Source organism: Herpailurus yagouaroundi, unplaced genomic scaffold (assembly GCF_014898765.1).
Source record: "Herpailurus yagouaroundi ecotype Mexico unplaced genomic scaffold, PumYag 190, whole genome shotgun sequence".
Classification (NCBI taxonomy): Eukaryota; Metazoa; Chordata; class Mammalia; order Carnivora; family Felidae; genus Herpailurus; species Herpailurus yagouaroundi.
Window position 1 is genome coordinate 35,610,486 of NW_024412421.1, and position 23,470 is coordinate 35,633,955.

The 23,470-nt window shown below is 56.5% G+C and overlaps 1 long non-coding RNA gene across 1 annotated transcript in view; it reads right to left on the minus strand.

Annotated features, from left to right (window-relative positions):
- The window catches only part of LOC121009901 (uncharacterized), a 125,865-nt gene that overhangs the window by 42,275 nt on the left and 60,120 nt on the right, over window positions 1-23,470 (minus strand). The window contains exon 2 of the long non-coding RNA XR_005780906.1: window positions 21,028-21,985. This is a non-coding gene — a long non-coding RNA (uncharacterized LOC121009901). The remainder of the gene's footprint in view (window positions 1-21,027; window positions 21,986-23,470) is intronic.

Genomic DNA, 23,470 nt, shown 5'->3' on the forward strand with positions numbered 1-23,470 from the left:
TGCACTGTTTGGTCTTCTGGTTCATTCTTGGGACCGGTTCTGATCTCGCGTTCCTGGGCCCCATGGGATAAGTGTCACCTTCTCATCTAATGGAGGGGAAAGAGCATCATTTAGCGCAGACAAGAGCCCCGCGTTCCTGTCCTGATTTCTTCTCGTCCACGCTGTGTGACCTTGGGTGGATCACTCTCCTTTTCTGAACCCTGGATGGTGAGATGAAAATACGAATACCCACCTGGACGGCAGGGACTTGCACGTGCCCGGCCGCGCAGGGGAGGCGCCAGAGGCCAAGCCTGTCGCCCACGGTTGCACAGCTAGCGGGCAGAGGAGCCAGGTGGGCCCGCACCCCAACTTCCGCTGGCCTCCCTCACCTCAGCGGGGCAGCTGGGGCTCTCCCTGCTCGGCCTTACGCTGTTTAGAGTCTGTAAACCCGCTAATCCCCGACCACGTGTCGTTCCCAGACATTTAACGGGCCTCCCTTCAGAGCTCAAGCCAGAGGGCTGGCTCCCCCCTCCGTTCACTTAGTGTCCAGATTTCTGATTTACTGGGAGAAGCCCGGCACGTTCCCTTTGGTGCCTTGATAACCAGAGCTGGCGAGAGAGCTTCTGGAGGCCAGAGGATCTTGGAACGCGTTTTCAGGTAGAAGGAGAGGGGACATCTCTCTCCCCGGGGGAGACGGCCCCTGCTCACCGCCCCAGCACCCGGGTGCAGTACCTTCGCTGGATAAGCCTGCAGTTCCGAACCCCAGGCAGAGCTGGGGAGAGGCTCCCAGATGCTGGGCCCAAGGTGTTGATGGGGAAGCAGTGGGGCCTCTTCAAGTTAAGCAAGCAGCTTATCTTTGGGTCTTAAATCGCCGCAGAATGTTCCAGATAGAACTCAGGTTCACCCCAACAGAAGTCTGACTCACTAGCATCCTGGCAGATGCTCCTAGTGGCCATGTCTGTGCTTTGCAGCGTGTCCACGTCAACCCCAGGACTGTCTGCTGAGCTAGGAGGCGGCCGTGACCGAGAGGGACTGCATTGGACTTGGGATTAAATCTCAGCTTGGCCCTTACGATGACTTGGGCCACGATGTCACTCCCTGAGCCTCAGTTTCCTCATCTGGGAAATGGGCGAGCTCACGCCCCAAGTCACTTGATCATCTCAGCCAGAACCTTCTAGAAGGAAAGTTTCTACCAGGGGCACCCGGGTGTGGATGGGGACCATCTCCAGCAAATCAGGGCTGTTTGGGGGACTAGCACCCAGAAAGCACTCCATAAACGTCAGCTCTGGCCGTGCACGCCCGTTCCCGATTCCGGGCCCTTCTGGGCACTTCACTTGCAGCTATCAAGTTATTTTGCTGTGGCAAGTGGCACAAGGAGGGAGGACTGCTGTTATTTCTGGAAGCAAAGGTCCGTGGACTCTGGAGTGCAGAAATACCCCATTGCATTTCTGTGGCACAGACACGGATGCCCCTGGATGTCCCTCTCGAGGGTGTGGGGGGCCAGCTCCTTCAGAGCCGCACGCGGGCCGGTGCGCCCGCTGGGGACCAGCGCGACCTGCTGTCTTCCTTCAGGCTTGTCCGTGACACTCTCTCCATCACCATCTTTGAAACCACCCATCCTTTTCAGGAAAAAGAAAAAAAAAAAAAAACAACAACGCTGTAGTCTGACATTCCAAGAAGAAACTCAACTGTGCTGGTCCCCTTCCAGGGGCCACTCCGGGGGACAGGGGATCGCAGAACTAGCGGCCGGCCCTCCGACGCTGACATTTTCCTAGGATGTACTTAAGTCTGGCTTGTGTTGCTTTCTGTCTCCACAACAATTACCAAGATTTATTTTTTATTGCTCTAGCTAACTCTGCCAGGACCACACTTCCTTTTTCTTCTTAAAGGAACAGCCGTACGAACGGAAGGGCCTCGGAAGTGAGACGTTTCAGTCGCAGAAATGAAAATAAACAAGGCAGCGCGTCTCTTCTGGAGACAATGCCAAAGGGGCTTCTGGCTCTTCTCTGCTCGACAGATGGGTTCACCCAGAGACACGGCCGCCGTCCCCAGGCGAGGCTGCGTTGTTAAAATTGTCCTTCCCAAGGGGTTCCTCAGAGCACCCGCCCGGAGCTCAGAAGGCACTCTGTCCTTGACACTGGGCCCCCGATCTCTTGAGTGGTGACAAATATCGAGTCAGGGGGTACGTGTTTCTCCGAGCTGATGTGGTTTTCCAGGATGACGGTCCAGAGGTGAAGGACCCTTTTATGGTGTCCGGGTGGTCTGGGAGGGGCTTGCCTGTGTCCTTCCCGGGAACCCCTTTGCTATGAAGACAGAGGAACCTGGGGTTGCCCTGCGGGGCTGTTCCAGCGAGGTGACACCAGCGTCATGGCCAGGGTGTCATTCCTGCTGCTCCGGGTCCAGGCTGTGTGGCCCTGGAAGGTTGCTCCTCATCTCTGAGCCCCAGTCACGTGGCTGGAAAGCACTTGCCTCCCCGGGCTGCCGTGAGGAACCCCGGAGACCAGGGATGGACATGGGCTTGCGTGCCTGGCAGCTGTACCTGTGGTCGGCTGTTCAATGGTCCCGCGTGGAGAGGGAGAGAGGGTCCTGGGTTATCCGGGTGGGTCCAGCGTAGCCAGAGGGGCCTTACAAGAGGCACAGGAGGTCAGAAAGAAGCGAGGCCAGAAGCAGAGGCCGCGGTGATGGAGGTTACCGGCCAAGGACGGCTCGCAGCCTCTGGGTGCTGGAGAGCAAGGGGACGCCTTCTCTCCGGAGCCTCCAGAAGGAAGCAGCAGCCCTGATGATACCTTGACTTGAGCCCCGTGAGCCCCGCCCGTGTCGGACTCCCGGCTCAGACTGTGGAGGGACAAGCGTGCGTTGTTCGAAGCCACTGAGGTTGGGGCCATTTGGTGCCGCAGCCACAGGAGGTGAAGACAGTGCCCGGGGCCGCCATCACCATGACCGATAATGGCAGAGAGCAGATTGCTCCGTGCTGTGCCTCCTCGCCAGGCGGTCCTCCCCAGGGTCTATGTGGGCCTCCAGCGGCCCGAGGCTGCCATTCGTTCGTTCGTTCGTTCGTCCACTCATTCATTCTGAGCTCCCACAATCTGCTGGAGACACCTTGCTCAGAACCGACCCCTCAGGCTCCCTGCCTCTTCTCCCTTCCCCCACCCCAGATCTGTGTCCAACCCCACAGCCGGAGTGACCTGTGCTGTAACCCGGGGCCTTCCTGTGTTCCAGCCCTGGCACCAGAGCCCGGAACCCCCGCCACCTGGCGCTCACCTCCCCTGGCAACCTCTGGCACATGGTAGGTGCTCAGAAAAATCTCTTGTACTTAAGGGACAAAAGATCTTCGCCTGCTCTGTTCAGGGCTGTGGTCTGTTCAACCCGGAGCAGCATGTGGCTTATTAGAGGACCCCGCGAACACCTGATGAGTGAATAGTGGGGGGCGTGCGCCCACAGGCCTGCAGAGGTGAGCGATGCCCTCATGGCCCCAGGGGAGGGAGGCTCCGGCCGCTCTGAGGTCTCCCCCGGCAGCCTCCCAAACACATGTCTGTGTGAATCAGAACGTGACTGACACAGAGAGAGAGAGAGAGGCGGTCAAAAGGCCACGAGCCAGCCGTTGTCCCTCAGCTTTTCCCAGATGAGGCTGAGCAAAATGTCTTCTGCCCAGGTCTGGCCGTGGCTGGTTCTGGTGACCGCTGTGGGTCAGGCAGGGTCTGCACACCGAGGGCTGGGGGGCACCGTCTTCCCAGCAGGGTCTCGGGGCCGGGAGCCTCGTGTGCAAGGAGAGAGCCCCATCTTCTCTCGGCGGTGTGTGCCCACGGCCTGCACGAGGCCCCCGCTTCCGGGCTGCGTGTCGGGGACCAGGCTGCTCCCTGTGGCTCCTGCCGGCGGCCAAGGTCAGGGGAGGAGGCTCCGCCAGGGCGACACAGGTCGGGGTGTCCCTGCACACCCTCCTGGGCACACACACCTGGCTAAAGGAAGAGGGCCGAGCCCTTGGGCCTCTCGAGAGGGGCGGCCGAGGGTGCCTGGCTTCCTGCTGGGAGTGCGTGTTCTCGGGGCCGTGGGTGGGCTGCCCGCCTGGCCTGCCCAGCGCCTGGAGGGCCTCCTCCAAACAGGAGCCTTGGCCACTGCGTGAAGGGGGCGGGGCAGGCGGCGCGGAGATGTGTCATCTCGGGGGCTCCCGATCCAAGGTTCGGTCACGTTCTGCGGTGCTGTGGGTGTGGACGCGTAAATCCTGGGCGGACGAAACTCCACCCCGACATCCCCCTTGAGACGTACGCTCCTCCAGAGCCGCTGCCACGGGTGGCTCCGTCCACTATTTCGGAAGGACTCTCTGAATTTTCCAAGCACTTCACGTGTTCCACTGTCTCTACATTTGCCGTAAGTGTGAAACCCGCGGAGTCGGGGAGGCAGGTGTCGTTGGTAGGCTCCTGTGTCCCAGCACCCCCAACCGGTGGGGGCTCGGGGGATGTTTGCTGAGCGACCCAACGCAAGGCCTGTCTCCCGCGTCCTCAGTCAGACTGTGCGTCCGCCCAGGACAGCGGCGCGGCGGCCAAGGCCAGGCCCGGGGCACACACTCAATAAATGCTTGGGAAATAGAGTCACTCCTTGGTCCAGCGGCGGAGTTTCCTGTGAGTCAGTAAATCATTTTAACTAACGAAGGAGCGGCAATCCCAGAGGAGCAGACGACTCAACTATGCAGATTATTCCTGAGTTTCTAAAAAGTGTCTCTTTAAAGAAGGAACGTCCCCCGGGGGCTCCTGCCTCTCCAAGAAGGCCCACTTCCCACTGTCTTAAGCAGCTCGTTTTGGCCCTGAGACAAGATTCGGTTGGTAGTTTTTTAACAAATAATGTCTGGTATTGCAAAAGTTAGCCCTGAAAATCTTCACAGAAGTAGAAGGAATTAAGGCAGATAATCCAACAGCCACAGACGAGCAGGATGTTACTTCCTTCTGCTCGTTGTGTGTCTATTTTTATGTGCTGATAACCAAATTTAAGTACAGCCGGGTTGCTGCTTCGATTAAGCAGAAATCCATCTTGAAAGCGTTCTCTAGTTTCCAAGCCCTTGGAAACCCCCGGGGCTCTGGACGGGCCTGGGCCTGGGGCAGGAGGGGCGCAGGGCCAGGCTGTGCCAGGAGCACGAGCCTCAGGCGCCCTCGAGGAGGACGCCGCTGGCACGCACCTGCCGAGACGCCCGTGCCCCGGCCCGGCTGCTCTGCGGCCCGGACTGCTGACCCCCATCCCGGGGAGTGGCTCCGGGCCGGCTGGGATCTGGGACGAGGCCCCCGGTGTTTGGGAGGGAAACCATACATCCCGACGGCTGGATGCGCTGGGGCCGATTCAGGCTCTGTGGTGGGAGCTGCTGTTATTTCAAAGAGCTAAGAGAGCTGTTTTGTTTTTCAGACCGTGTCTCTGGAATTGCCTCCTTTAAAAAAAAAAAAAAACCATGTCTCTGAAATTGTCTCCTTTAAAAAAAAAAACAAAACAAAACCGTGTCTCTGGAATTGTCTCCTTTAAAAAAAAAAAAAACTCTGATTTTATCCCAAAGTGGACGTTCCAAACCCCAAACCTCTAATCCAGGCTCGCTTGAAGGCTCCTGCCCTGGCCGGGAGCTGGCGCCGGGTTCGGGGCACCGGCGGGGAAGCACAGAGGCCGCCCGGTTCAGCCCGCCGCAGAGCCGGGGCTGGCGGGGTGAGCCCTCCAGGGAGCCCCTCGTCTGCGGCGGGCCCTTGGGGGGTCTGGGGGTGGGGAGGCCAGGGAGAAGGGCTGGGCAGGAGGCATTTGCTGAGGGGCACGTGTCTTCCAGAAGGCAGCCATCAGTGTCCAAGAATGCCACAGAGTGCCTTCCAGAATTCTATCTTCCGAGTGTGTGGGGAGGCTCACCCTTGGCTGACACGCTGGGAACGTCGTGAGTGCTGCGTCTGGGCTGGCACTCACCGCCCCCGACGAACGGGAGAGCCCCCGCCTGCAGGCCTGGGGGCGGGAGGGGAAACAGTAGGCCTCCTCCCAGCCAGGGACCCCTCCTCCCGCCGCCCCACCCCACCGACCCTCTGCTGGCCTCCCCCCGCTGCCGCACAGACCAGGACCGAGGCTGCCCCTTCTAGCACATTTCTGTCGCCCTTCAGGTCCCGGAACAGCGACATTGCTGTCTGGTGGCTGGGTGGAGTGCGGCTGGCCACTAATTGCTAGGTCAAGATAATGCTGGGTTGCCAGTCATTGAGGCCCTACTGTGTGGCCAAGTTCAGCGTGGGCGGCCTTGTACGTGCCGCCTCAGTGACTCCTCACGGCAATGCTGCGGGGCGCTCCGTTTTCCCGATTGGAAAGACTGAGGCTCCGAGAGGCGGCCGTCACCTGGCTGGAGGGGGCAGGGCAAGCCTAGGGCTCGTGGGTTCCCTTTATCTTGCACCACGTTACCTTTAGTGTTTCGCGGGTTGGAACGTGTTCCCCCCCCCAAAAACATGCGTGTACCCTGACCCCTGGCACGGGTGAATGGGACCTTATTTGGAAAACACTTCTGTGCAGATGTCATTAAGGATCTTAAGATGAAGTCACCCTGGTTTTAGAGCGAGCCCTGAATGCAATGACAAGCGTCCTTATAAGGGACAGAAGAGGAGGTGACAGGCCATATGAGGACCACGCAGAGACTGGGATGGCATGTGCACAAGCTGGGACTGGCCGCTGCCACCAGAGCTGGACAGGCACCAGCCAGAGCCTCCCGAGGGAGCCAGCCCTGCCCACGTCTGGATTCTGGACTTCTGGTCACCAGAGCCAGGAGGCAGCAAAATCACGTTGCTTTCAGCCACCAAGTTTGTGGTGGTTTTCTTCCCAGCAGCCCTGGGAGACTAACACAGCTGCCCTGCGGGCTGGCGGCCTCCCCACGGTCCATCTTCCTCGGTCTAGACGAGCCTGTGGGGCTCTGGTGCCGGGTGGGCGCCCACGGAAGGGGAGCCGCGCGGGTTCCCAGCATCTCGGGGCTCCCCCACGTGCAGATGTCCTCCCTGGATGGCTCCCTGGGTCCTTGGTAGCATCTGAGTGCCCGTGTGCGCGTGTCACCCCCATTCTGCTGTCCACGGATACCCCAAGAGCCGTGGTTCAGCCCAGCGCAGAAAAGTCGTCACCCGTGACTTGGCAAATCTTTACCGAGTGTCCTCCGTGTGCGAGGCCCCGATCCAGGCCCTAGGATACGGCAGCCAGGAACACAGGGTCCCCACCCGCGAGGGAGTGAGGACAGAGGGAGAGTCACACAAGGAGCAAGAAAGGCGAACGAAACGGAGCCGGGGGCAGAGGGGGCGCACGGATGGAGACGGGGGCAGAAGCCAAAGGGCAGGCACGCGGCGACGCCCTCCCGGCTGGCTCACTGACTCCGCCAGAAATGCTCACGGGTCTGCCTCACGGATCGTGACTTTACCGGCGGAGACCCCGAGGCCCCGGGGAAATGCAGTCGCTCGTACAAGGCCACGGGCTCCGTGCCACTTTTTCCAGCCCCTCCCCACACGGTAATCCAGGGCGACAACAATCACTTGTGTTGTGCACGGGTCTCGGGGTGGACGGCACTCGGCCGGCAGCCTCCGGCAGTTGCGGGCGGTTGGGGGTTGGTCTGCGCCGGGGGAAGAGTCCCTCACGGGGCAGGTGCCTGGGCGGGGGCGGGGGGGACGAAGCAGCCGGGGCTGGAACAGCTGGGTGTCTCCAGCTCTCTTCCCTCTGTCTCTGTCTCCCTTCCTCTCTCTCCAGACCCCACGCCAGCTCTCGGTCTACGTGTGGCTGGATTCTGGGCATCGTCTGTGCCAGTCAAAGGCTCCCGGGGCAAGCATCCCAAGCAGACCAACGAGGCTGCCTGGCCTTCTTGAACGGCCCCTGGAGGTCGCTCCGAGCCACACGGGCCACATGACCCAGATGCAGTCATAAAGGCTCATACCGGTTGAGGTGAGCTGCTCGGCCGTCGGGCTGAGTCTCGGGCACAGCCGGCCCCTCCCCGCTCTCCCACGCCGCACCCAGCCAGATCCTCTGCCCGGCTGGCTCTCCCTCCCCAGCTCTGCAGCCTGCTGCCCCAGGACACCAGCGAGGACGAGGACGGTCCCACTACGGAGCAGACCCGCTGGTTTGGCTGCAGAGGCCGGTGCCCCACACCCACCACTGCTGCCCCCCCCCCCAATGTCTGCCCTGCCGTGTGAACACAACTGCATCCTGGGGGAGGACGGGCCTCCCTGGGTCCATGATCTTCCCGAGACACAGCCACGGAGTCGTCAAACTTCCTGAAGCAACGCTTGTTCTAATGGAGTGTATTTTGGGTGTTGGAAATACAAACCTCAGTGCTTGACCAGGTGTGTCCGTGGACACATCCTAATAGCACAAAATCCACCGTGCGTGGATCTCTACCACGGGTTTATATTTTTAACATTTACAACCAATAAACGTTGCCTCCAACATCAACACAAGAAAAGGAAGATCATAAACCCTTCCTTTCCGGTAGTGAAGGGAGTGGAGTCCCAGGCCGCGATGCTCACCGTCCTCTTGTACAGCAACCGCGAGCGAATGCCTGCCCCGGGCCAGATTCTGGGCTGAGCCTTTCGCATTTACCATCTCATCACGTCCTCAGACAACACTATCGTTGTCATTTCCGTTTGAGACCGATTGGCCGTTTGCTCAAGGTCACGTGTCAGCAGGAGACAGAGCCGGGGCCCGAATGTCCCGGTCCCCAAATGGATATTTCACGTGATCCAATCCCTGTCATGAAAGCTCTTCTGTCAGGACGCAGAATATTCCCAAATCAACCTTCCCTCAACATCTGCTTGGGATGCCTCCCCTTTGAAAAATTCACTCTGCCACGTGTAATTCGGTGGCACCTGGCAGAGGGGTCTGAGGAAATTGGCAGCTGGCAGGTGAATTTGTCCTGGAGCTCAGCCATGGGCCAGGGAGGGACAAGCGAGGTGGTTCTCCAGGAGTTTCGTGGACCCAGGGCAAAGAGGAAGAGCAAGTACCCCCTCCCGGAGAGAGATTCCCAACAGGAAACAAGGGAGGAGCCAGAGAGCCCACGGTGGGTTCTCTGAGCGGATCGATACCATCCAGAAACACCTAGCCGGGCTGATCAGGAAAGAGCAGAAATGATGCCGGTTACCAGTATCGGGGACGAGAGTGTGGACGCGACCGCAGGTCTCACGGACAGCGTGGAGGGAGTGGGCAGTCTGCTGGAAAGACACAGGCCACCATGGCTAACGCTGGAGGAGACAGGGGACCCCAGGAGTCCTATCCCACTGAAAAAACTTCCCACAGAGAAAATGCTAGTCCCCTGTAGCTTCACTGGAGAAGTGTACCAAACAGTTAAGGAAAGCAATTTTTTTTTTCCAATTTTGCACAGACTTGTGCAGAAAACTGAAAGGGAAGGATCATTACTCAACTCATTTCATGACCTGGCACCACCCTGATACCAGATCTGGACAAAGAAATGGTAAGAGGACGGAACTACGGACTAATATTCCTCATGAACACAGAAGCAGAAATTCTAAACAAAATCTAGGAAATCAAATCCATCGATACACTCAAAGGACTCGAAGAACTCAAAGTTCTGCCCCAGAAGATCGGACTCATTGATTAGAAAGTCAGTGAAACTCATCATTATTAACAATCTAACGAAAGAGTCAGGTGATCATCTCCAAAGAGACAGAAAAAAACATCTGGCAAAAGCTGCCACCCATTCCTGGTTTACAACACTCTTAGAGAACAGTGGATGGAAGGAAACCTCCTCACCCTAATAAATACGAACTATCCCACACGTCAGAGTTAACTCCAAACGGATCACAGATCCAACTGTGAACCCTGAAACTGTAAAACTTCTTGGATAAAGGAGCAAACAGGTGGCCTGTTAGACAAAGACTTCTTAGGTCCGCCATGTTCTGTAGCTTGCAGATGGGCGTGACCTACAAACGGATAATGGAAAACTCTGCAGCGTCTCAAAATTCAAACCCCCTGCTGTTCCAAAGCAAAGTTAAGACAATGGTCAGACAAGCTCCATGTTGAGAGAAGATGTTTGAAAGATCACGTGTCTGGGGCTCCTGGGTGGCTCAGTCGGTTACGCGTCCGACTTCGGTTCAGGTCATGATCTCGCGGTCTGTGAGTTCGAGCCCCGACTCGGGCTCTGTGCTGATGGCTCGGAGTCTGGATTCCCCGTCGGGTTCTGTGTCTCCCTCTCTCTCTGCCCCTCCCCTGCTCATGCTCTGTGTCCCTCATTCTTAAAAATACATAAATGTTAAGAAAATTTTAAAAAAGAAAGATCACATTTCAGATAAAGCACTTTTATTCGGAATATGTAAGAATGCTTGAAACCCTGTCGTAAGAGAACCAGCAACTCGATGTAAGCAGGGGCAAAATATTTAAAGAAGTGCATCACGGGAGAAGATCTGTGGATGGAAAATAACCCCCAAAGAGACGTCCCACATGGTGAGTTGTTTGGGAAATGCAGATTTAAACCCCAGTGAGGTGCCTCCACACCGCTGGGTAGGCGGCCACGATGAGAGTCTGGACACACCCAAGCTGGCCAGGGTATGGGGGGCAGGGGCGCACGTGTCAGTGGGAGTGCAGAACGGAGCAGCCACTTTGACGTCCAGAACTTCCCTGCGATTCTCGTGTAGAGTTTCCACCTCTCCACTTGCGTTGCCCACCTGTTCCTGCATGCCGTGCACCTTTGTCCGCGGGAGCCCTTCGCACCCCAATCGTGGTTATTATAAGTGCCCCGCTCTCTCACTCTCCCTCAAGTCTGTGTAAATCCGAGGCCTGTTCTGAGGCTTGCTTTGTCCCTCGAGCATGTGTTTTCTTGCCTTTTCAGATGAGTTGTCATTTTCTGTTGAAAGCCAGACACGGCGTGTCGGGTCATAGAAACAGAGGGAGATAGTGTGAGGTTCCGGGATGATCTGGCTGGGAGCTGGGCTGGGCTCAATGTTCCTGCGGCTGCAGGTGCTTCGGCTTCAAACTCTGTGTCTCCACTGCTGCCCGTGGGCTTCCCTAACAGTTCTTCCTCCCGTGGGGTCTGTGTCTTACAGCTTCTCCACTGCAATACGCTGATTCTCTACCGGAGGCTGTGGGGTGGTGGTAAGGTTTGGGGAGGGCGTTGTTGCATAAATTCATGATTCAATCTCAGTCTTTCAGTGGGTCTGTGTCCTTGGGCTGTGACTGTCTCAGAAGTTTCAAGCTTATTTTCCCTCCTAAGGTGAGACCGGAAGGCTAGAATCGTAGCCCGTCCTCCCCCGAAGAGACAAACATCTGGTAGTCTCTGGTCCCGGAGGGTAGGACTTCGTTGCGCAGAATGCTCTGGGCGTGATTCAAAATGGCGACTTTCCCCTTCGCACTACAGAGTGACGAGGGGATCTTCCTCAGTTCTTCATGGCGAGACCCTGGTGGGGTTCCTGGGGTAGAACCCACGAGGGTACAAAAGCCTCTAAGACTGCACCCCTGGGACTTTCTCGTCCTCACACTAACTGACGCCTGGCCTCCAGCAAGTTGTCTGGTAAATGTTCCCATGAGTTTACGGCTCCAGCAGCTTCTGTTCCAAGGACGCAGACCTTGTTTGCGACTCTGACGGTTTGCCCTGTGATCCTGTTCTCTGATATGTCTGAGAAAAGTCATTGGCTTTTGGGTTGTTAGGCAAGAAGGGGAGTGATTCCAAGCTTTTTACATGTCAGACTGGAAACCGGAAGTCAGTACACGACCACTTTGGAAAACAGTTTGCCAATCTCTTAAGAGGTTAGATGTATACCCACCATATGATCTGGCCATTCCACTCCTAGGCATTTACCCAAGATAAATGAAAGCATATGCACGTAGCAGTTTTATTTATAATAACCTCAGACGTCCATGAACACACGAGTGGCATATCCATATACCAGACTACCACTCAGCCCTTAGAGGCAGAATGAACTATTGGCACGTACTACAACATAGGTATATCCCAAAATAACTATGCCAAATGAAAGAAGCCAGACAAAAAAGAGTGCAGGGTTTATGATTCCATGCACAGAAAATTCCAGAACTCCATAGTGACAGAAAACAGACCAATGGCTGCCACGGGATCAGGGCACCGATAGGTAGGGGAGTAGGAGGGACAGATTGCAAAGGGCCACGAGGAAACTTTGGGGGGATGGCTATGTTCATTTTCTGGATTGCAGTCACAGTTTCGCAGGCATGTATATTTGTCAAAACTTATCAACTGCTATGCTTTAATGCGTGCGGTTTGTTCTATCCCAATTATACCTCAATAAAGCTCTTTTTAAAAAAAGAATCTGAACAAAGAAACATCACCCTCTGAGAGACTGTTTTTCTTTTCTAACAGGAAGGCACATGAGAAGTCAAATCGAGTCTAGACAATAGAGATGCCCGACTGTGTTTCCCGGCCCTGAGGCGGAGTGCCGTTCACAAACGTGGCTACCCTGGCATCTCGAGGTCACAGTCTTCCACGGCTCGACTTGCCTTTGTCCCTTCCACGTGAATCTGGGGGCCTGGGACCGTCAACCGAATATAGTGGAAGTCAAGCTGCATGATGTCCGAGGCCAGGTCCTAACGGGCCCCCTGGCTTCCCCTGGTTCTCTGGAGACTCCTGCTCTGGGGGAAGCCAGACCCTGAGCAAGAAGTGTGGCCCCTGAGACCATCGTGCTGGAGAGGCCACGTGTGGGCCGGTGAGTGACCATCTGGTGCTCACATTCACGGCTCAAACTCCAAGCCCAGGGCTCCGGTCTCAGGGTATCTCGTGCCCGCTGGGCCGCGTGTCAGCCCCTGCTCAGTTCTGTCCCCTCTTAATGGGTCCACGACAATCTCAACCATCTAGGCTGCTGTTTTCAATTCAAGTTGTCGATCTTCCAAAAGCAAATCTACTTATTAGAATAGTGTGATGGGGCCTGTATGTATGAGTGTTCAGTGCCAGTTCAAGCAATCTGCTTTCAATCTGGCAGATAAATCCCACCTGTGTGCCGTATGACCACGACTTTGTCTTTACGGCATTACCCCAAGCAGCGAGTCTTTAAAAAAGTTCTAGAAAGAGCGCAACATGCTCACCCACGTGTATTTCCTTTCAGTTTCAACCTGTGCAGTCTGAACAGCCCCTGTGAGTATCTGCTGTGTTACTGGTTTCCTTCTTCCCCTTTGATGCCAGGGACCTCGGTAGACCAGTAAGCCACAGCTGGGAATGCATTCAGAGACCATTAGTACAGGAAGCACGGTGGAATCCAAGGAAACCATGAACCAGTGAGTTGGAAAACAGTCTATGAAAGGCCTTTTCAGGCTGTTTCTTTCAGGAGGAGTTTGTTTTTGGATTAAAGGAGTTTATTCTATTCAGGTATTCACGAATACCCAGGCTCTCTGCACCAGCTGGAATGTGGAAACCCCTCAGTCATAATCAATTGCCGTAGAGGGGACTGGCATGTTCCGACCGGGGAATACATGGATGAAAGAGGTGTAATTAGGTGACGCGCCTTCAAAGGAGATGAAAAGCCCAAAACATCCTCAAAAACGCAGGCAAAAAAATACCCCGAGATCACTACGCTCTTTATTTTGGAAGTAGCAGCTCCCATAAAGGACTAGGTGTCAACGGCATGGTGTGTAGTGAGGTCTTGGCCTGGGTTTCTTTCTTTCTTTCTTGTTTCTTTCCCCGCTCGGGGCAAAAAATGATGGAAATGTCACTCCTGCAGTCCCTCCACTCCCAGCAAATGCTGTCAACGGCTCGCTCTTTTACCGGAGACTCTGAGCCACGCCGATGCCTTACCGGGCGTCCACCCACGGGTAGGACAGGGGGCCCAGCGCTTGGCGGCATACCTGTTTGAGCCCCCTGCCCCTGCCGCGTGCATCACAGCTTGCTCTGAATGGCTCGTTTATATCCTTGACTCCTCTGGTTAACAAACAGCGCCCTTTCTCTGCTGATGTTGCCAAGAAAACACACCAAGTTCCGCCATCTTCTTGACGTTCCTTCTCCCTGGACAATTCTTATTCTCTGATCTCATCGGATAGAGGAGATTGGCAGATTCTGATCACGAAGGGGTTTTGCAGCCAGGGTCCCCCCTCCCGTCCCCCGCTCATTTTCAGACGAGAAGACGGAGCCCCCGGGGACCGTGTGTGACTTACTCTGAGGAGCAGGTCCAGAGCCAAAATAGAAACTGGGGGGGTGGGGTGGTCTGACCCCCAAGTGAGTACTTTTCCTACTGCTCAAACTACTCCTTCTCAACTTCCCTTTATTTTTAATGTTTTCATGGACATACTCTGACTGTGTTGTGGCACTCATTAACACATATTTAAATAATTATGGAAAAATCCGCATTTTATGCATCCTTAAGCACTTTGACCTCTGGGTTTCTGCAGCTGGATGTGATGGGGCGTCAGCTCTGGCACCTTTTAATTGGTGCTCTAACTGCTTCTTTGCCCCTGTGGTCTTGAAGCAGCCCGCACGGCACACCTGCCTTATTGAGCTCAGCGTCCCCAAAAACGCTTACACAAACACTTGGCTTTTTCTTCTTCTTCTCTCCCTCACCCCCCTTCTCCTTCCTGGCTGCATTCGAGAGTGCAGAATGAATGTGCTATTGAAGGCCACTTTGACAACACCACTAAATAAGGATTCCTCTTGGCTGGCAGAATTTTTCCAGTTCAGACCAGGGCTACACAGAAAGGGATGAAAAGTACCCATCAGCCAAGGCAGTGGTTATGGCTTGAGGTAGGAGGACACACAGACAGGGGCCATGCGTAGACAAAGAAGACATATATATCTATCTGCAGAAATGTATATGTGTATATTTAGATACCTATCTATCTACCTATCTATCTATCTGGCTCTTCCGCCTCAAGCCATATGTACGGCCAAGAATGGAATCGCACTGTTTTGTGTTGTGCTTTTCCAGAGTGCATTAGATTATGCTCATTTTCCTTATCAATCCATCTGAAGTTAATGGCATCACACTTCGTCATACGGATGCACCATCAGCTTTAAAACCAAGTGTCTACTGTTGAGCACACGGACCTCACGTCTCTGATGTATTTGTTTCATGGATTTCATTTTGGTGCTGTTGACAGCATTCCGTAAACATCTGTCATGCACACCTTTTTAGTCTAGTCCGAATATTCCCTTGGGACAACTTTCTACGAGTCTTATCCTAAAGGGCTCGGCACTCTTAAAACCTGGATACGTGTTGCTCCTGAGAAAGGTGGGGGCGGTTTAGAATCCCACCGCCTGTGTTAGGGGATGTGCCCTCTCCCCACGGCCTCTGTCAGTACCATGCATTGTCCTTAAAAGCGGTCTTTGTCTATAAAATTTTGAAATGTCCCATCGATTGAGGAGGTGACATATAGAACATAAGGAGAAGCAGGAGCAGGAGATCTGGATTCGATTGGTGAAGATAATTGTGGCCCTCATTTACCTGTCCAGGACTTTAAAAAAAATTTTTTTTTTTAAACGTTTGTTTGTTTTTGAGATAGACAGAATACGAGCGGGGAAGGGGCAGAGAGGGAGTCACAGAATCCGAAACAGGCTCCAGGCTCCGAGCTGTCAGCACGGAGCCCGACACAGCGCTCGAACCCACGGACGGACCGCAAGATCATGACCCGAGCTGAAGTTGGTCGCCCAACCGACTGAGCCCCCCAGGCGCCCCCACCTGTCCAGGACTTCTTTCTAAGCAAGTGCTAGATGGTTTTCAGTTGCCTGCCAGGTGCACTCTTCTGGTGCCCCAAGAGACAGTGAAGGATTCCCTTGCCCTCTGGCCTCCAGCTGAGTTCGATCAGTTAGGCGCTGGTAGGGGATGGGGAGTCAGGAGGAGAGTTATCCCCCTGGACCGCTTCCTGCATTTGCTATCTGGTCCTTGTTGGAGACACGACCGTCTACCCAACCAGCCAGGTCAGAAGTATGGCAGTCATCGAAGGTTCCTCCCTTTCCTGGTCGTCGCCCGCAAATAATCACCCACCAGGGTCCCTAAATCCTGCCTACCAAGGGTGTGTCGCCTCCTATGTACCCACCCCAAGTTCACCATTGCTAGAGCCTCCTAACTGGTCCTCAACTGCCATCTGGCACCAGCGTTCACCCCACACTCTGTCAAGTGCCCGTGGTGATCCTTCTGGGTGAAAAAAATCGATCCTGCTACTCATCTCTGAAATAAGCTTTAATGGCTCTGTCTTAGTTTGGGTTTTCTGAAAGCAGAGCCTGAGACAAGGACTTGGTATGGGTGGTTTGTTTGGAGGATGGGGCCAGGAAGCAGGAGGGAGCAGGGGAGTGAGACGAGAGAAGAGGAAACTGAGCAGAGCGCACTCAGGAACGGTCACTGTCGGGGCCACTGCGAATTGTCTGGGGGGCCTGGCATCCAACCACTCACCCCTGCCCCACTGGCTGAGGGTTAACCCTGGGACTTTAACTGCCCTGCACTTCCGGGCAGCTGAGGGGCCTTCCCTGGGCTGGAGATAGCAAAGTGGAGAGATGTGGGATGCTGGGGAGTGCCAGGAGCTGCCCATGACAAGGGTGCTGAAATCAGGCGGCTGAAAGGGTGGCTCGCAGGCGTCACAAGCATCTGCGGCCACCTCCACCTCATGGCCAGCATGAAGCCCTTCGTGACTCACCTCTTTTGTCTACCCTGCTTGTGTCCTGATGTCCATCTCCTGTGTTCAAGGCCACCATTAGCCCACGTAATGCTCGTGCCTGTCAGAAAATCACCTCTTCTAGGCAGCTTTGTATGTGTGCATCCTGATAAGCTTGGGTAGGCTGGAATCCACCCCACTGGCCTCTTGAGCTTGGCATCCTTGTATAGTACACACCCTGAACAACTGTATGGGGGTAGCCCTGAACATTAATCTCAGCCCAAGGAACCGCACAGCAGTCCCTGAATACACCAAACGGTTCACATTTCTACGACTCTCTGTACTGTTCTTTGTGCTTAGAGCTTATTTGTCAAATATTCACTGAGCATGTACTACGGGCCAGTCACTCCTGGAAGTGCTGGGCATACAGCATAGCACAAAGCACACGTGAAAATGCCTGCCCACATAGAACTCACGCTGGAAGCGGGGACAGACCTCCAAAGAAATAAGTGAGGAGGCATATAGTGTGCTAGATGGCATCGTCGTCTGCCACCCGGGAAAAGAAAGCAGGGGTGGAGAGCACGGGGGGAGGGGCGGCAATACTCAGTCCAGGTCAGAGAAGGTGACACTGGAGTGAAGACCTAAGGCTGGATGAGTAGGAGAAGTGTTCCGGGAGGAGGCACGGCCAGGGCAAAGGCCCTGAGACAGCGCGCGGTGACGAGGACACATTCGGGCCGGAGCAGAGTGAGTGAGGGGAGAGCCAGGAAACGAGGTCAGAGAAGAAGGACGGGCAGCTCGGTGGATGGCGCGGGGCCTGGCCAGGGCCTCCGCCTCTACTCACCTCTACGCAGCGTGAGGGAGCAGGGAAGGGCTGGGGCACAGGAGGGGCGGAATCCAAGCCTCATCCTCACGGGACCCCTGTCTCTTCATGCCCCCCGCCCCCGACTCATCTCTATAAACCTGGCAGAAGCCCTTTCAATCCCCACCCTGCCCTGCCCCACACCCGGGGTGGCTCGCACCCTGCCCGTCTTGGTAGGTCCCGTGCTGTATCCCGACGGGAGGGCAGGAGAGAGACGGGAACCCCCACCGGGGCCTTGGGGACCTGCTCCACTGGCCAGGCAAATGGCCTCCCGATGAGACTCTTCCAGAATATCCATGGCGGAGCTCTTTGGACGCAATAGGGAAAGACACGCCTCCTTGAGGATGGGGGCACTGAAGGGTGCGAAGGTTTCCCTTGCAAGATTCAGTGTCCTGGTCTGTGAGGTGGGGGAATTGTATCTGCTGTGGCCGGGGCGGCGCTCTCGTTAGCATCACGAGCCGAGGGAGCGGCCCGGCGAGTCCCCGGGGCGGACCCGGATTCCCGTTTCCACACAACAACACGTAGCTTCTGGCACGAGCAGGACCACATTGTCCTTAAACTGCCTCCTTGACACGTCAGGAGGGGAGGTGAGGGGGAAAGTACTTCAACGAGGTGTTTTAGCAGAAGGCACACGGCGGGCTTTGAGGCTGGAGGTTTAAAGCCCCATCGGACACAAAGCCACAGCAAGACGCCACGGCAGCCCCGTGGGGACGATGGCTGCTATCTGCAAGGTGGGAGGTACCACGTGTTGGCGAGGTCGGGGAGGAAGCGGAGCTCTGGGAAACGGTCGGGCAAAGCCCAGCTGCTTACGCAAAGCCGCCGTGTGGCCCAGCAACCCCACTTCTGGGTCTACAACCCCCCCCCCAAGGTTGAAAGCAGGAACTCAAACAGGTATTTATACACCTATGTCCACAGCAGCGCTATTCACAATACCCAAAAAGGTGGAAACGGGGGGTCTGGGTGGCTCAGTCCGACTCTTGGTTTCAGCTCAGGTCATGATCTCACGGTTCACGAGTTCGAGTCCTGCTTGGGATTCTCTCTCCCTCTCTCTCTTTGCTTCTCCCCCACCCACATGCTCTCTGTCAAAGATAGAATAGAATAGAACGAAATGAAGTGAAGTGAAGTGAAGTGAAGTGAAGTGAAGTGAAATGAAATGAAATGAAATGAAATGAAAAGAAAAGCTGGGAGCCACCCAAGTGTCCATCAACAGATGAATGCATAAGCAAAACGTGGTCCATCCACACCGCGGAGTATTATTCAGCCATAAAAAGGAAGGAAACCCTGACCCCTGGAGGCACCCGGCGGACATTATGCCGAATGAAACAAGCCAGCTGCATAAACTACACGCACTATGAATCCATTTCTGTGAGGAACGGACAATGGTCAGACCCATGGACACAGAAAGTAGACGGTGGGCACTGGCAGCTGGGGAAGGGGGTGGGGAGTCGGTGTCCAGTGGGGACGGAGTTTCTGTTCGGGAGCTGAGAAAGTTCTGGAGAAGGATGGTGGGAATGGTTGCACACGAGTGTACTGAGAGCCACAAAACTGTACTGCCCCAAAATGGTTAAAACGGCAACATTTCACGGTACGTGAGTTCTTCCACAATTGGAAAACAGACGTGGGACAGCAGCTGGCGCCCGTGGGGGGGCCGCCCTCCCCTGCCGGGGGGACTCAGAGGGCAAGGAGAGGAGACAGGGAACGGCGACAGGAGCACTGTGCGGGCGCGCCCAGCAAGGGGGAGACCGCGCCGTGGACCCCATCGATCTGCGGGTGCAGGTGCCGTCTGCGGAAGCCGGAAGGCCACCCGGGGGACGTCGTCCTCCAAAGAGGCCTCGGGCGGCCAACGTGTCGACTCAGAGACCGCCGGTGGCAGTAAGAAAAGGTGTAACTGAAGTGTCATCTGAAAGCTGGTAGAGACTCAGTGACGCTTCAAAGGCGTGACACGGGGACCGGGCCGGGATGGCAGGGCACCAACGATACCCCTGGAGCCGGGGATTACGGCTTATGTTCCACCCTCGGCGCGCGAGAAGGGCACAGGCGGGAACTCACCCGAGCGGGGAGGATTGGGGGTTTGGCAGGGATGGCGACCGTCTCCCAGATCAACCCCAGGAGAGCCGAGATAGCCCTGAGCGGAAGGGACGCCCTCGTCCCCACAGCGGCGGGAACAGCAGGGCCGCGAACACAGGGAAGGAGGAAGCCCGGCAGGCAGTGTGGGGAACCTGACTCACGTGCCCCGAGGCCGAATGGAGCCGGAGACCGGAAATCCCCCACACCTGGGGCACTCTTACCCCAAATGTGGAGAAGGATGACCCCACGTCCCCAGAGTGCCCCGTCCGAGCAAACTCAGCACACGGCCAAGGAAACCAGGAATCCTACCATTCGGTGGTGTCTTTGTTGTTTCAAAAACGCGGCTCTGGAAACAAACTTGAACAGCCCATCAGGTGTGTATCTTCCCCCGCAGAGAGTAGCCCTGTTTTACGGGGAGAAGCCTTCGCACCTGCGGCCTTCACTCGCTGAGGCAGGACCATTTGGGGTGCCCGGATGCGTGAGCCCTGGGTGCTGGGGTGTTGGGGGAAACCACATTCCTGCCTCATGGAGCCATGGCCCTGGGGACGAGGCTGCCACAGCGCAGGGGGGCGCATGTGGCATTCGGGACCCTGGCTGGGGGTGGAGGAGGGGGTTCCCAGCGGGCTGATGCTGGAGCCCAGAGCTGAGGGTAAGAAAGGGGGCTGGGAAAGGCCACGGGGCATACTTGCTGTTGGTCTGGGGTGGAGGTTTAAGCAAGGGGGACCAGCTGAGGCTGGAGGGGACGTGGAGTGGGTGAGGGAGGGGTGGATGGGAAGTGAGCCCGAGCAGTCACCAAGGGCCTCCAATCGCTCCAAAGTGTCCGGGTCTTTTCTGGAGCCCGAGAGAAGCCTGGTTTGAAGGAGACACTGTGGGTTTCGTAACTCAGGGTCGTGTCTCCGGCTGAGACCCATGGGGTACAGATCAGGCAGGACAGGGAGGCCTGTCGGCAGCTGCTGGGACGTATGGCGAGCCTGTGCATCCGGGCACCCCAAATGCGTGACACGGCGAGGACCGGAGGGGGGGGGGGCCGTGAGGAGGCACATGGGTGGATGCAAGTGGAGGAGGTCTAATGAGCTTCCTAAGGCGCCTTCTCCAAGACGCTTTCACCAGAGTCATTTAGGGGGTAGCCCACACATTCTGTGTCAGCACAGGGGTGACCTGACCGTCCTGGGAGGCGGGGTTCCTGAGAGCACAGTACGCGGCAACAGAAAACGCAGATGTGGCTGCCTGCCGTCCCCTCTGCTGGAGCTACACAGGCCGGAGCCGGGGATGCCACATTAACCCTGTCACCGCCCCCCACCCCGGGACGGACAGCCACGGAGAGCCCTGGAGTCCAGAATCCACGTCGCTGCTGGTGAACCCTGGCCCGCGTGGCCCTGGCGTGGCTCGCCAGTTGCCGGCACAGATGCAAGGCCCCTCTGAGCCTGGACACCCCGTCGTCCCCATGTTGAGGCAGAGCTCGGTCCCTCCACCAGCGCGGCCCAGCGGAGGCCGGGCCACCAACCAAATAAGCCACCTGGTCCGCTGGTGTGGGGAGAAACGGACATCGCCACACAGAATCAGGGAAAGAAATGCAAATATAAAGAGCCTCCAAAGAGGCCAGGCCTTACCCTGGTGATTCCGATTCTGCACGTGTGTGGCGGTGCCTCCGTGTGGCTCCGGGGGGCTTTCTGGGGACACAGCCGGGAGTGACGCAGGGAGCCATGGCCGGGGGGGGGGGTGGGGGCTCAGACGAAGCCCCTCACCCGTCGGACCTCAGGGCTCTGAGTGTGATGAGTGTGGGGTGGCCCTTCCCACGGTGGAGGTCGGGGTCCGTTTCTAACCTGCTTGTCGGCAGGAGCAGAGGGCTCTGGGGAGGTCAGTCTGGAGCAGAGCCCAGGAGAGAGGTCTCGCGGAGGCAAGTGAGCTCGGACGGCCTCGAGCTTGGACGCTGGGGCCGCACAACCTGGCTCCAAACCCCAGCTCTGCCCCGTACGCTGCCAGGCCTCGCCGTCCCCCACGCCTCAGTTTCGCCGTCCGCAAGCGAGGGATAATGACAACGCCCGCCTCCTGCGGTGGGGAGAGGCGCCAGCTGTATGCGGAGGGTGTGAGGGATGTGAGCACAGAGCCGGCCCCACGGGCTGCTGGCTCCCGGTTTCGCCTCATTGCCTAGCACGCTGCCGTGTAGCCTGGAGTCGGGAGACACGAGTGTGCGTGCCGACGAACTGGAAGACCCACACGGCCCGGGTCGCACGGGGCCAGGCTGCTTGAAAGGGCCTGTCCTTCCGCTCTGCGGACCACTGGGTGGTTTTAACCTTTCGGCTTCTTTAAATAAACGCCGAGAGCTCCCGCTGCTCTGTGCTCCCGAGTGCATTCCGGCCGGGATCGGAACCGGGAAAGAAGAGGCCCGCTCTGCACACCTGCTCCAGGAAGCCCGAGCCGCGTCCCGCGCCGTGCCCACCAGAGGGGCCTCCTCTCTGAACGCGTGACTGTCTGCAGCCATGCTTCCCGTGCGAGGCGAGAGCGAAGGCCTTGGCTGGATGGAGACGTTGCCTTCTGGGTCACTCCCTTACTGGAATGTTCTGCCTCCTGCCAAAGATAGTCAAGTTAGGTCACATATCCCCTCATTCAAGAAAACAACAGTTTTACAGAAAAACCCCAGCACGGCCTTTCCTGGGCATAAACACGGCCGTGTCGCCCCAGCACATCTGTGGGCCGGGGAGGCGGCCTGGGGGCGATCTGTGTTTTGAATGCTCCCTCTTGGCAAGGGTGACAGCAGACTGCAACAGAATGCTCTCAACTGCAGGCATTTTCCTCGTCAACCTGAGCCTTCCGTCCCTACAATGGGACAAAAGTATCTGTTTACGGTTGTTGTGAACACAAATCCCGTAACACCTTCAAAAACAGGCATGTGGTGAGTGATGGGTAAATCGCTACAATTTACTGAGTGCTTATCATGGATAAGACTTCCTGGAACAGCTTTTCAAATCACCACTGGTTTTAATCCAAAACGTGAAGACCGTCTGGGGTGATGGTCATCGCCCCCACCTCATGGATGAAGAGTTCAAGGCACAGAGAGGTTAAGTAACGTGCCTGAGGCCACCCAGCTGGACAGTTCTGTGTGCTCACGGCCATCCCACATCCTCTCGTGTTACTTTCCTTCCTGTCGTTACATTACTCTTCCTATTTTTCGTCCCCTCCCTCCGCCACACCCCTGCCATCTGACAGCCCAGCAGCCTGGTGACCAGGCAGTCCCCGCTCTGGTTTCTTGTGCTCCCCCGCACCGGGTGCACGAATGATACGCATGAACTCGACCTTCCTGGGTGAACTGTGGTTCATGTTGCAAGGTCAGGCTCAAGCGTAGCCTCCCTTCTGAAAGCTTCCCTAGTCCCTCCAGTCGAGGTCACCGTCCCCTCTTCTGTGCCCCTCTTGGTGCCTGTTGTCTGCTGTCCCCAGCGTGTCCGATAAATAGTCACTATTTCTTCCTTCCCACCGGCTTGGCCACTGGGACATTAGCAACACGATGTGAGCGCTGTGCCCAGAGCACAGGGAGCTGGGCCACCCTGTCTTTCAGGACCTCAGCATTTCTCAAGAGCGCCGGTCGTGTGCTTCGTAGAATGTCACTCCACTTGGGCCTGTCTGAGGTCTGCCCGTGATGAGACTGAGGTAACCCGTTCCTGGCGAGAGTATCCCCGAAGGGATGTCGGGTCCTACTCAGAGCATCTCATCGGGGGCACGTGATGTCTTGCTCCTGGTGATGTTACCGGAGCTCTTTGTTAAGGTGGCACCTCCCAACTCTCTCCACTCTAAAGGCCACATGCTATCGCAGCGGCCAGTTGACATGTCTAGACCGAAACATGGATGGAATCCTCTAGAAGACAGGGTCCCTGTCCATTTTCCTCATGACTGTATCCCTGGCACCTGTCAGCATATCTTCTACTTTGTTTTTGCTCAACAACATCCTATTAAATGAACGAAAAAGCATGAATCAATCTTCAAGGAGCTGATATTCAGGGATTAATGGGTTCAGACTAACTATCCTGGCTGGAAAGGTTTAGGCGAATGGCGGTACCC